Source organism: Gouania willdenowi, chromosome 13, assembly GCF_900634775.1.
Source record: "Gouania willdenowi chromosome 13, fGouWil2.1, whole genome shotgun sequence".
Classification (NCBI taxonomy): domain Eukaryota; kingdom Metazoa; phylum Chordata; class Actinopteri; order Blenniiformes; family Gobiesocidae; genus Gouania; species Gouania willdenowi.
The window spans coordinates 6,320,257-6,334,063 of record NC_041056.1 but is presented as its reverse complement, the minus strand read 5'-3'; the positions used below and the strand labels follow the sequence as shown (position 1 = coordinate 6,334,063).

Sequence of the window (13,807 nt, the reverse complement as noted above, 5' to 3'; positions counted from 1 at the left end):
ACTGTCTCCATTTTACATTTCCCTGTGTTCACAATTTACTGGTGTCAGTGTTCTCTTGATCTGCATAATTAGTTTACTCTCTCATGAGTCAGCCCAGTGCTTCTCAAGGTGTGTGTCGTGGCCCCCTGGTGGCACATAGAGACATGACAGGTGGGGCGCGACAAACAAGAGGACATTTTCAATTTCATGCCAATCTTCTTAAACGCCTTTCTTCATCGACAATAAAGATCATTAACACTAAACAAAAAAAAGAAAGATATAGTGAGAACCCTAAAAATGTAGCAGAAATTTAAAGAGCATTAAATGATTATTCTGCGTTAGATGTGGACGTGTAACTAAAGGTCAAAAATAATGATTTACGTTACATATATACAAACTTTCAATAGCTGACTCAAAAAATGAATTTCCTTTTTTTGTTTTCTTGAGCTTTTTGGCACATATTGCAAACAATGTTTGGTTATTTCCCTTTTACATTTGTTTAGTTTAGTTTAGTTTTTAATTTATTATGGAATATGATTGAAAAAATTGTCAGGATTATTTTGGGGGATGATGAACGCAGGTGGGTCTTGAATGTTCATCCTCGTTCAAAGCGAAGAACGCCCAAAAGAGTTTGAGAACCACTGAGTTCTGGGACGTGGGACACACGCGCCTCTAGGTCAGTTCTATGCTGTCTGTGACACGGACGCTGAGGACACTATAAAGTCATGATAAAACAGCTCCATGTCAGGAAACATGTACAAGTCATGGAAGAAGTGACCTGGAAAAGCCAGATGGGAATCAGGACTCGGGGAAGCAAAGAGGGCTTCCGCAAACAACATGTGGAAAGGCTTTGGTGGCTAATGTAGCGTGAAGTATTTATGTACTGCGAAGGAACTCCATCACTGTCCATCAGGAGTCAGGGGGGTGGAGATATTCCACGTCTCTGTGATCGTTCCCACTCAATTGGCTGTTTGGATACTGGTCCCAGTGGTCCCAGTGGTCCCAGTCTGAGTTCAGCTGTTTAGTGTACAGTAGTCCTTCTTCTCCAACAGGTGCTCAGTCTTTGGCCTCTTTGGTTTCCTGATTGTTCCACAGCTGCTGAGCAGAGAAAATGAGAGAGACACGCTTTAATCCACAACCTCAGGCCTTCTGTGGATTCAGTCTTATCTCACAACATAATCATGGATGGATTTATATCGTCCCAAGGAAGCAACAAATTCAATTTTATTCATTTTAGTTTTATTCATTTCTAACAGAAAACATCCTGTTCTTTCCCACGTGTTGGAATGGGACGACGGGAAATTTAGTTTCATAATTAGAAGAAATGGAAACGCCGGGGAAAGAAAAGCAGTATGGCAAACGTTAAGATTGAGTTAATTAATAAAGAGTTTATGTGTGTTTTGTTTGTTTTTGGAGCCATTCTGTGTATTTTTGTTGTCAGATTGTAAGTATTTTTGTTATTGTTTATTTGTCGTCGTCTGTTTTGTTGTGTTGTCCTTTTTTTTTAATATAGTTTTGTGTTATTTTTGTGCATTTTGTTGTCCTTGTGTATTTTTCCGTAATTTTGCATTTTGTTTTTAGTCATTTTGTGTATTTTTGTTGTCATTTTGTGAATTTATCGCTGTTTTTTGTGTATTTTCAGTTGTTTTATGTGTGTGTTTTTGGTTATTTTCTGTATTTTTAATACAGTTTTCTGTTAATTGGACTGTTTATGAATCAAATGTTTTATTTTATTTATATCTAATATCTAGAAGGATCTTATCAAATAATTATTATTTTATTTTGTTTGACAACAGATTTTGTGTTTTCATGCAAGGGATGTATTCGTGGTGCAAAGCTTCACAACTAAATTTTCAAATTATTTTGGACTTTCAGTAAAACTGAGACAGCATCCAGTTACGAGTTTTTGTGCCAAGGAATTTTTGTCCAATACCACAATTATTATTATTTCTTTTTTGCATTTGGGCTCGGTTTACCAAAACATGTGGATTTAAAGACAATTCAACAATAACATGGATTTATCAGCATGTTTCCATCCAAACTGGGTCTAACAAAGCTACGTTTGCATTTGTGGAAGTTCCCACTCATTTTAGGGAGTAATCTAAGGGCCTTCCTAGAGGCTGTTTTTATCATTTACCAAACAGATGTTTTTAATATAAGGCAATGCTTGAAACTCATCATCTTTGAGAAACAACTTCTCCAGTCTTTTCCCCTTCAACAGCTTTACAAGCGTTTTTAAATGAATATCTGCTCTTCGCAAATCAGAATCTGTCATTTGTAAGAAAGTTCATTTAAATTATTCCTCTGTTAAAACCATTATAATCAATGAAAGCAGGTCAAATTAATTAACGGCATTTCCCACATTATCAACATTCATGTCAGCATTTGTAATGACTAATGAGGACCAATCTGAGCATTAACACAGCAAAGGGTTGTGGAGGTTTTTCTCTTTTTTTGTGTATTTTTTTGTTGTCATTTTGCTCGTTTTTGTTGTGATTTTGTGGGGGTTTTTTTGTGATTATGTGTATTTTTGGTGTCATTTCACGTTTATTGCTGTTATTTTTTGGGCTTTTGTCATCATTTTGTGTCTGTTCATTTTTTTTTTTTTAAATTTTGTGTTTTTTGTTATTTTTCTGTGGTTTTGTGCTGGTTACTGGTCACTTTGTGGGATCTGGAGACTTTCTTTTTTCATTTTTACAGTCCTTGTGTATATTCTTCTCAGTTGTTATTTTGTTGTGTTTTCTATTCTTTCACAATTTTTGGTGTTTGGGACCATGTTTCTTGATTAATCTATTTGTTTATTTATTTTATTCAAGTGTCGTGGATTTTTTTTCAGTATTTTTTTGTCATGTTGAATTTTTTGTTATTTTGCAGACTTTTGTCATCATTTTGTGTTGTTGTGTGTTCATTTTTGGTCAAATGTTGTGTGTTTTTGTTATTTTTATTAATATTTTTGTGTGTTTTTACAGTCATTTTGTGGGATTTTATTGCCAATTTTACATTTTTACAGTCATTGTAAATGTTTTTCTCAGTTGTTTTTTTTTAGTAGTGTTTTATATTCTTTTAGAATGTTGTTTATTTTTTTATTTGAACCATTTTTTAAATAACCTTCAGGTGATATAGTTCACACAACATATGTAATAAATTTCATGACTTACAATTTTAGGAGGATTTCTTTTGGGGGGGTGTACAAAATCAATCTGAAGGCCGCATGTGGCCCGCGGGCCACCGGTTGCCCATGTGTTCACTTCTAATAGGAGAGGACAGGAGTCTTGTTTAGTCAAAACTCACATCGTATCAAACGTAGAGTATCTTCCTCATATTACAAGGGCGTGAAAAACATTGTTCAAAACCACATCTTATTATTTACTGATCAAATAAATGACCTTAAAGTTGCCTTGTTGTTGCTTTTTCACAGTGTAAAACCACAGACGTACACAGTTTTCTTTCAGTGGTGAAAAACACACCAACAAAGGGAAAAAGCAAACAAAACAGGCGACACTTTGCTGCTTCTCTACCCTGAGGATAAAAAAAAAAACAAAACCAAAAAACAGCCATTCAAGCATTACTGGTTTTTCTTTCAAACACAAACTGGGACCCTGCAGTGCTTCTTTCTGCATCTGGAAGCAGTGGAGTGCTTGTCTAGAAGATAAAAATGATATGAATCGCTGCTGGCAACTCAAATGTCCAGCCTGGGATCAATTACATAGACCGGATTCAGGGAAAGAGGAGGGAGCGTGGATTTTGTGTCGCACACACACACACACACTAGAAAAAATGTGGCATCAGGGCTTGTGTGTGTGTGTGTGTGTGTGTGTGTGTGTGTGTGTGTGTGTGTGTGTGTGTGTGTGTGTGTGTGTGTGTGTGTGTGTGTGTGTGTGAGTAAGGACAACTGTTCTACCATGTACGTCACACCATTAACATTATAAACCAGGTGTCTCTTTAGTGTGAGGATAATAATAGACAATAATGTGTTTTTGGTATCATTTTCAGATTTTATGTGATGCACCAACATCTGCCCTGCAGCCTCAGTGCAATGCATTGTGGGGAAAAGCATCAGATAGAGGGGAGGAGGTGGAGGAGGAAGAGGAGGGCCGTAATGGAATGAATATGAATAACACAAAGTAAAAACAGACAGGCCAGGATGGGGAAGGGGGGGGGGGGAGACAAAAAGGCCTTAATAGGATCCAGACTCAGCCTTTGAAAGGAGGACAACACGTGTACTCCAACGCTTGTTGCTTGTGTGTGTGTGTGTGTGTGTGTGTGTGTGTGTGTGTGTGTGTGTGTGTGTGTGTGTGTGTGTGTGTGTGTGTGTGTGTGTGTGTGTGTGTGTGTGTGTGTGTGTCTGAGAGCCGAGGCGAGGGCCACGCTGTTCACAGCTTCACCAAAAGGTCTCAGCAGCACCTCCGATCCCCCCTGACCTCTGCTGGGGTCACGCTCCCCATTCACAAATACTGCAGGACTTCACCTCATGTGGCCCAGTAAACTTCATAGGCCCCACACACATGTAGCTTCGCTACTCAGGTTAGCGTTAGCGGGAAATAGTAAGATACAGATAATCCATTAAGTTCCAGAACATAAGATTTAACAACAGTTTTAAAAATCTAAGCATATGCTACAAGTGTGTGTTTGACCTGAGGCCATGTTGTGTGTTTTTATTGGCATTTTGGACATATTTTTCTGTCATTTTGTGTTTTTGTTATTAGTTTGGTACTTATTAATAGTTTGTTCTTTTTGGGAATTTTTGTGTATTTTCTTGTCATTTCATGTGTTTTGGAGTCTTTTTTGTGTATTTTTGTGGTCCATTGGTATATATGTGTGTTACTTATTTTGTGTTTTTGAAGTGAATTTGTCTATTTTTCTGTCATTCTTGTGTAATTATCTGTCCTTTATATGCATTTATCTGTCATTTTTGTCTATTTTCCTGTCTTTTTCTGTGCTTTGGAGTATTTTTTGTGTATTTTTGTAGTTCAGTTGTGTATTTGTATGTCATTTTGTGTCATTACATAAGCCATTTTGTGTATTTTTGTTGGCATTTTACAATTTTTTTTGTGTTTTTGTTATTCGTTTGGAGTCATTTTTGTGTGTTTTTCTGTAACTTTTGTGTATTTTATTTTAATTGTTGTGTATTTTCCTGTCGTGTATGTGTTTTGGAGTCTTTTTTTGTGTATTTTTATGGTCCATTTGTATATGTCTGTCATTTTGTGTATTTCTCTGTCATTTATATGCTATTTATATCTGTCATTTCTGTTTAGTTTTCGGTATTTGTCTGTCATTTTGTGTGCTTTGAAGTCACTTTGTGTATTTTTTTGTCATTTTAAGCATTCATTTGTGGGCTGCACAAAATTAGACAGAGGGCCACATGTGGCCCCCGAGCCACCAGTTGCCTATGCCTGTGGTAGAGAGTTGGACAGAGTTCACTTATGAGCGATACCAATAATAATGTCAGAGTCACACAGACTCAGGTTAACAAGGTTCACATACTGTGTGTGGAAACACAGGACATTTGGACACTTTGAAACCTTTGATTCAAAAGGGAATAAATATGTCTAAAAATAAAAATAAATGACCTAATTTCTGAATATTCTGTATAGATCTCAGGCCAATCTGTGAAATTGAATACTTCTTCTGATGTCAGATACCACAGCACACCTTTGAACAGGGCAGCTGAAGACATTCACATTGATAGAAGGGTTCAAATTTAATAAATTTAATCATTCAATAATAAATCAATTGAAAAGTTCCCAAACCAAAGGATATCGATCAACAATGAACGTGCTGAAAGTTCATTAAAGTGACTCTACTGCCATCTAGTGTTGAACATAAGTAGAAACATCTGGACTGGCAATGAGGGTCAAAACCAGGTTAAATAACTGCATAAAATCACACACATTTAATAGAACTCTTCAGTTGTTGTCAAATTAACTCCTTTTTAATGCACTTTATTCACACTCATCACTGAATCATATGGTTTTAAGCTTTAACAGGAATAATTCAATTATTAACATTGTGTGTCTTTTTAAAAGTCTTTAACCTGCTGTGTATGTCGTATAACTTTATTTAACTTCTCGTCTCATCTCATCTAGTATCTGTGTATCTTTAATTTATCTTATCATATTTTAACTACTTTTGTCTCTTGTCTCATCTCATCTTAACTTGTTTCAAATGATCTCATCTTGACTTTCTTATCTTGTCTTATTTTAACTGTAATTTCCTATTCTGTCTTATCTTCGAGCATCTCAATTTGTCTTGTTTCGTCTAATCTCTATTTATCTTACTTTATTTGACTTAACTTGTCTCGTCTTCACTTTCTTTTCTTATCTTAACATACCTTTTCTTATCATATCTTATTTTGACTTAGCTTTAACTTATCTCATTTCATTTTAACGTTCTTATCTCGTCTTCACTTGCGTTGTCCTATCCGTCCTATCTTAACGTAACTTATCTTATAAGTTGTATTGACTACAATTAGCTCATGTTATTACAAAATTTATTGTTGCGTGAGTTAATAATATGTTGTCTTTTTTTTTTTTTTAACTATTATTAACTCATTGAGACGAGCATCATTTTAGTGAAACCTGCTTAGGATAGTCAGATAATCTGTAAAAAAAATTACTTTTGAAATTGTACATTTTGATAAATTGATTTGCATAATGGTCTGAATGCTTCAATAAACATTGACTCAAGCTCAGTTTATTTAAAAAAAAAAATTAGAAACCTGAAATAGTTGCGCTCAGCAGATATAGAATAACAACTGCTATCAGACTTGGAGGAACCAGGATTAAACAGGGAGTTATCTGAGGTGTCGAACTGATGACTTACGTGCATTTTTTTCAGGAAGTCACGGACAAAACTGTGTCCAAGCATTGGACACTATCAAAGTGATCAGCAGACGCCTTTGAAGAACACTGGCCGTTGACAGTGGAAACATGTCAGGAGGAGATCAGAGTAAATTTTCTGGAAAAAAAAAGTTGTCTGAATAAATGAAACCTTGACATGTTGTTCAAAAAGAAGACACCATGAACTTGCTGGAATTATGAAGTTTGGTAAGAATGGTACGACGATTATTTTCTTTGATGAACAAAGCTTGGCTATAATGGGAGCATTATTACTGTTTTCTATACAGATGCCCGTAATAGTCATTTCAGTTATTCATATTTGTTAATGCACGGTCATAGAAAAATGATTTAAATGAATTAGTCTCCAACATATCCTTCAGTTACTTTCCACAACAGACACAGCATTAAAAAGGTGAGAGAACAATAAACAAAACATGTTTATTTGAAAGAACAACCTGTTGGATTCCTGACTTTTCGCCTCTTTTATTGAGCCAATGTTCTACGATCGGCTGTTTTCACTCTGAAAGGATGGGGGGGAGTGAAGGTGAGAGACCCTGACCTCTGACCTCCTAAACGCTGCACACAGACACATTACATCCATCACGAGAAGAAGCCTTTGGTTTCTTGGCACTAGTGACAACCTAAAAAAGCACCATGTGAAATGCAATGATGGGATTCCAACAGCTTTAGTGAAATCAACATGACATAAAACAGAAATGTTTGGAGGTTTTTATGGTGAGTGTTGGCAGGAGATAACATCACTATTGTGAAATAATCAGGATTAGATACTGTATTCACAAGAATCACCTTCATGCATGAGCTTTCACTGATCCCTGTCTCCATTGGTCTTATAGTGTGAATCTGTCCACTCTGGGTTTGGGAGTGTCAAACCTGCCTTATCCCTAAAGCCGCAAATCACATACTGTTGTAGCTCTTTTTGGTTCCAAGTGAAAAATCTAATTTCCAACAAGAACGCAAACCTCCACCAAACCCTAAGTTATGCAAGTTGTTTTTGTCTTCTTTTTAAATAATGTGTTATTGTTTCATTTATTCGGACAACTTTTTTCAGGAAACTTATGTTGATCTGCTGACATGTTTTGACTGCTATCTGCCAGTCTTCTTCAGAGGCGTCTGCTGATCCTTTGGTCCGTTCTTGACTTCCGAATAATAATTCCAGCAAGTTCTTTTTGAATAATATGTTAAGGTTTGATTCATTCAGACATTTTTTTTCAGGGAATTCATTTTGATCCCCTGACATGTTTCGGCTGTCAACTGCCAGTCTTCTTCAGAGGTGTCTGCTGATCGCTTTGATGAGTCCTTGACTTCCGCGCAATAATCCCAGCAATTTCTTTTTGAATAAGGTTTCATTAAGTCAGACAATTTCTTTACAGGAAATGTACTTTGATCTCCTGACATGTTTCGAATGTCAACTGCCAGTCTTCTTCAGAGGCGTCTGCCGATCGCTTTGATGTGTCCTTGACTTCCGCGTAATAATTCCAGCAAGTTCTTTTTGAATAACATGTTAAGGTTTCATTTATTCAGACAACTTTTTTTAGGAAGCTTACTTTGATCTCCTGACATGTTTCGACTGCCAACTGCCAGTCTTCCTCAGAGGTGTCTGCTGATCGCTTTGATCTGTCCTTGACTTCCATGTAATTGTTCCAGCAAGTTATTTTTGAACAAGGTTTAATTTATTCAGACATTTTTTCAGGAAACTTACTTTGATCTCCTGACATGTTTTGACTGCCAACTGCTAGTCTTCCTCAGAGGTGTCTGCTGATCGCTTTGGTCCGTCCTTGACTTCCGAGTAATAATTCCAGAAATTTCTCTTTGAATAAGGTTTCATTTATTCAGACACATTTTTTCAGGAAATTTACTATGATCCCCTGACATGTTTCGACTGCCAGTTTTCCTCAGAGTCATCTGCTGATTGCTTTGATGTGTCCTTGACTTTTGCGTTATAATCCCAGCAAGTTCTTCTGTCTTCTTTTTGAATAAGGTTTCATTTATTCAGACTTTTTTTCAGGAAATTTATCTTGATCTCCTGACTTGTTACTGTCAACTGCTAGTCTTCTTCAGAGGCAATTGCAAACCAAACCGAGATACAAATTTTTTACATTTTGCCGTCAATTTTTCAAACTCATCTAGAATCAGCATGTAGATCCAGATCCAATACAAAATGTAATGGGATCTTCCACGGCGTAAGGTGTATCTTAGGTTAAATTTTAGTCAAACTCAAGTTAATTCCTTTTGATGTAATACTGCTAAATAAAGCAAACAAAAAAATACCTGTGAAAGAACTACTTAGCCAATGCTTTTCTGCAACTTTTACTTATTCACGGGGCCAGGTATGGCCCCAAGACCATGTATCCTCTTAAATGTAAACCACACTTGTGTTCAAACCCATTTAGAAAGACTTAAAATTCTGTTAGTCAACTCCTTAGAGAGCAAAGAAAGATGCAAAGTGATATAGTTTGTTGTGTAATATTTGTATAATTGTATTCATGCATAATGTAATAAACACTTCTCTTTCTCACTTGGGTCGTCTACCTGCTTATATCCCTCTGTAGCGCCATCACGACTCCCCAGGCTTTACATTCTTGTTTAGCTCTTCAGATCCATGCCAGTTTCCATGACAACATAGTTTTACTTTCTCATCCTCTCTCTGCCTCCCCTCCATCTTCCTCTTTTATCCTCAGCGTTCTCTTGACCTTCCTGCAATGTTTTGTTTTCCATTTCTCCCCAAATATGTCTCCCTCTTCACCTAATTGAGCCCAATGCGCTGCTCGTCAGGCACCAGTGGATGATAATTTGCAGATAAAACATAAATCACAGGAGAGAGGGAAGAAACAGTGTTTTTTCTGCATGTTTTTTGCATTGATTGCACAGATGCAGCACAATCCATTTTTTTTTCTTCTTGTTTTTTGTGTTTTGTTTACCAGGCCTACACCTAGAAACTAAATTAATTTTTAGAGGGGAATCCGGATCAATATTCTGATTTTGAATCAGTTTCGAAAATCAAAAAAATCCCTCTATCGCTCATCAAAAGTGAAATTTAAAAAAAAATTACTTTTCAGTTCATGTTCATTTGGGTATTTTGTTGGGATTATGTGTGTTTTAGGAGTCATTTTGTATATTTCTCAAATCTTTGTGTGTGTGTTTTTGAGTTATTTTGTGTATTTTGGTTGTTCTTTTTGCATATATTTTTTTTCATTTTGTGAATTTTGTGGACTTTATATGTGTTTATAGTCATTTATTGTAGTTTTGTAGTTTAGAAATTGTCTTGTGTATTTTTGGGGTAATTTTGTTTGTTCTCACGAAAACTTTAGGGGCCACACAAACTTAAAGAGACGGCCGGATGTGGCCCCCGAGCCGCCGGTTGTTGTACTTTGTATCAAAATATAAATCACTGTTGTATACTACTACTACCATTGATAGTAAATTTTTAAATGATAATAAATAGTAGTGCAGATATACTGTATTTGCACAGCTTGATTCATTTGCATATTTTTTCCTTAATTATTAATATTAATATAGTTAATAATAATAGTGGTAGATCGATGTGCTTTTTCATTGACACTGATGATCCTGTAGAGGTCCACAGTACAGTCCAGGCTGACATGCGGATACCCGTGTGGCCGCACTAATCACTGTCAGCAGCACCAGGAGCGACATGGACGCTTGGTCCTGCGCTTCTTCTTCTACATCCACAACACCGAGAGTCATGAACCGCAGCCAGGTGACGCGTCTAATGCTTTCAGGGGAAACTTCCACTTAGACGAGCCGCGGTGTGTCTATCTGTCTGTCACCCTCTGCGGACAGACACGGACACGCCGCCCCGGAGGCTGCTACACAGCTACCCGGACATCGACGCAGCAGCGGCGGCGGCGGTGACGGCGGACACTCCGGGGAATGTGGACCCGGCCGTCAGCCCTCTGACATCGGCCTTTTTATGAACTCACATCGGCCACATGAGGTAAGAGCAAACGGGCAGCATTTCTCCACAGGGGTTTGTTGGATTTAAACTGTGTAACTTAAAGTAAGCGGTTAACAAAGTTCAAACTGAACGGCTCGCCTGCGGACGTCAGCGTTCTGCAGCCTAGCAGACGGGGATTAGCATGCTACGTTAGCGGGCTGTTGGAGCTGGCGCAGGCGGGCAGTCTGAGTCTGAGCGGCGGTCTTGAGGGTTCACATCAGGGGCATGTGTCCTCAAATCCTCCCCCTAAAGCCTGCGCTGCACGGCCGACTGAACGCATCAGCCCCTGGCGTGTGAATTAATGACGGACGCTAGCTGTCACGGCTAGCTCAGTGACAACCAGAAGGTAGTGTTTTTTGGTGTGGGACTTTGGTGCTAAACGGAGTCCCGGGGGGGTTGATGATGAAAGCCGATCAGATGCAGACATGTGGAGACAGACGGGCTGTGGGATCATGTCTGTTCGCCGCTCACATCTGTCTAACTACCGCTGCTCTGTGGGTCACACAGGCTGATTTACCCACTCACTGGGATGTGATCTGCAAACACTGGCGCAACATGTTTGTGTCAGCAGCACAGATACTACATTAGAGGTATCCAATATACGGTCCGCGGGCCAAACATAGCCAGGGACTCCAACCCGGTCCAAATTATACAATTTTGGCGTTTGGTTAAGATAAGGTAAAAAAGGTAATAATGTTATTATTATTATTATTATTATTATTATTATTATTATTATTATTAATAATAATAATAATGTTGAATGATAAAATGCCCTGTTAGAAACAGATATGTAACAAGACCCTGAAAATGTAATAAAACCCGAAATGTAATAACTGGTCAATAATGTAACAAGATGCTGAGGCCAAAACATAAAAACTTTTAGCCTTTAATATATATATACTGTATATATGTGTTTAGACCCCTTAATGGCTGAAGGCAAAAACAGGAAACGCTGCTGGCTAAAGACTGTGGAGGCACGGCTTCAGAATGTTGTCTTGTTGTGTGTTTGGGTGCCAGAATAGGAGGAATACCATTTGTGGACATAGATTAAAGTTTTATAGGATTCCAGCGGACACTCGCGCTCAGAATGAACAAAGACAATTTTGGTTTTGCCTCCAAGCCAAGCCCCGCCCAACAAAATCCGTCACAATGTTTACAAACGATCAAAGGGTCTATACACACTAACATATTTCTGCGTTGTTTTTGCGCCGAATGCACGCACTGAAATCACTCGAGACTTTGCGAGAGATTTGACATTTGTCTGTTTGCTGAAGTTGCTACACATTAGATCACCTGTTTCACAGTGGAAAGTTGCATATAAATGCATGATTTTGTTCCAAAATATGTCGGTGAGTGTTCTGTGTCATGAAGCTAATCGCATTTCTGAAGCCGTCATATTTTGCACAAGAATTGACGTTAACCTCCCTCTGACCACCCGTTTATGGTGAAAGATTGGGTGTAAATGTGCATTATTATCCCAAAACATCCAAACATGCTATTTTCTCTGCCACTGCAATTTCTACTTGATTTTATAAAATAAAAAAATAAAAGAATTATAGTGACATTTTTTTCATTTTTGAAAATAAATCCCATTATTTCCGTCAGTTTTGTACAAACACGAAAAATTGTAAATTATATTCTTTCCTAATTGTATTGTGCCTACTATTGTGTGTTTCACATTTCCCTATATTCCTTTCATTAATTACCTATTTCTGTTTTTTTTTTTTTTCCTGTATTATCGGCTTTCCCAAAGTTGAAAAACTAAACATCCCAAAATCCTGCCACAAGTGCTTAATATTTATCAATTATGTTTAATCTAATTCATAATTGTATTTTTCCATGCTTCGTGTCTAGGATGAGAAGTACGGTCAATGCCCATTTCATGTAACTATTTCCCTTTCAGGAGCTTAAAGTCGTCATATCGGAAAATTTTGCACAAGATTTGACATTTCCATCTCTGCTACGTATTCAACTATTGACATATTAACGTGTTTAATGTGTGACGTTGTCCCGAAACATGCATGTTGGGGTATATTCCGTGCCTCATTGCAATTAACGCTTGATTTCTGAAATAAATTAAAGTAAATAAATATTTCCCTTTCTGTTACAGGATGGGAATTTGAAAAATTAATCCATTTTCACGGTAAAGATATGGAAGCAATGAACCTAGAAGTAATAAAATGTACGTACATTCATATTTTACTGGGAAGTTTGAATTTGTGAACGTCAGCAACTTTCCTTTGGTGTCGATTTTCAGAAGAAAAGCAACAATCTGCTGTAATTAGGGGTTAATGAGTAAGGTTGGTAACTGGTAATGATAACCTGGAGAAATTGTGGGAAATTATTATCCGCTCAGCACAGTTTTAGTTAATAACCCCAAACAAACAAATGAATGGTGTGGTGCATACAAAGAAAAAAAAAAAAAAACAAGTTATAGAAACATAACAGCATTCTTTGTTTCCAGGCAGTTAAGGATGCTTTCTTACCCATTTAGTCGTGGACTCCGTCCAAGTGGGCTGAGAACAGCTGATCATTTTATCATTTTAGTTTGTCTCGGTTTGTGTTCAGAGCACAACTTCTGCACCAAACAGCCTCTGTTTCATTTGCATGAGCTCCCTGCTTCAGAGTCTTGTTACTGGAGTAGAGACTTCTCTAGACAGAAAGCAGAAGAAAAGGAAAGTTCTTCCTTCTCCATTTGTTCTTTTACATCATTCAACAATGGAGCAGCAACAAGTTGCCATGCTTTGGGTAGTTTTAATCTCCCGTTCAGCCCAATCGCCAGTAGAGGCGTGACATCTAAGGAACCTCATGATTAGATTCGATTATGATTCAGGGAGCTACGATTCGATTAATTATTATTATTTTTTTCACAAATATGTTTATTGAAATTTTCAATTTAAGGACAACACATAAAACACACAAATACAAAAAACATCAAAAACCCACCCTTCACTCTATTACAACAAAGTTACTTTCTACAAGTTTTCCTTTGGCTCGATTCGATTAATTAACG

The 13,807-nt window shown here is 37.3% G+C and overlaps 1 protein-coding gene across 1 annotated transcript in view; it reads left to right on the top strand.

Annotated features, from left to right (window-relative positions):
- The first annotated feature begins 10,413 nt into the window (after nt 1-10,413).
- bcl9l (bcl9 like) overlaps nt 10,414-13,807 on the top strand; it is a 35,166-nt gene continuing 31,772 nt past the window's right edge. Inside the window, 1 exon segment of the mRNA XM_028464683.1 lies at nt 10,414-10,794. The gene's annotated coding sequence lies outside the window, so the exon portion shown is untranslated.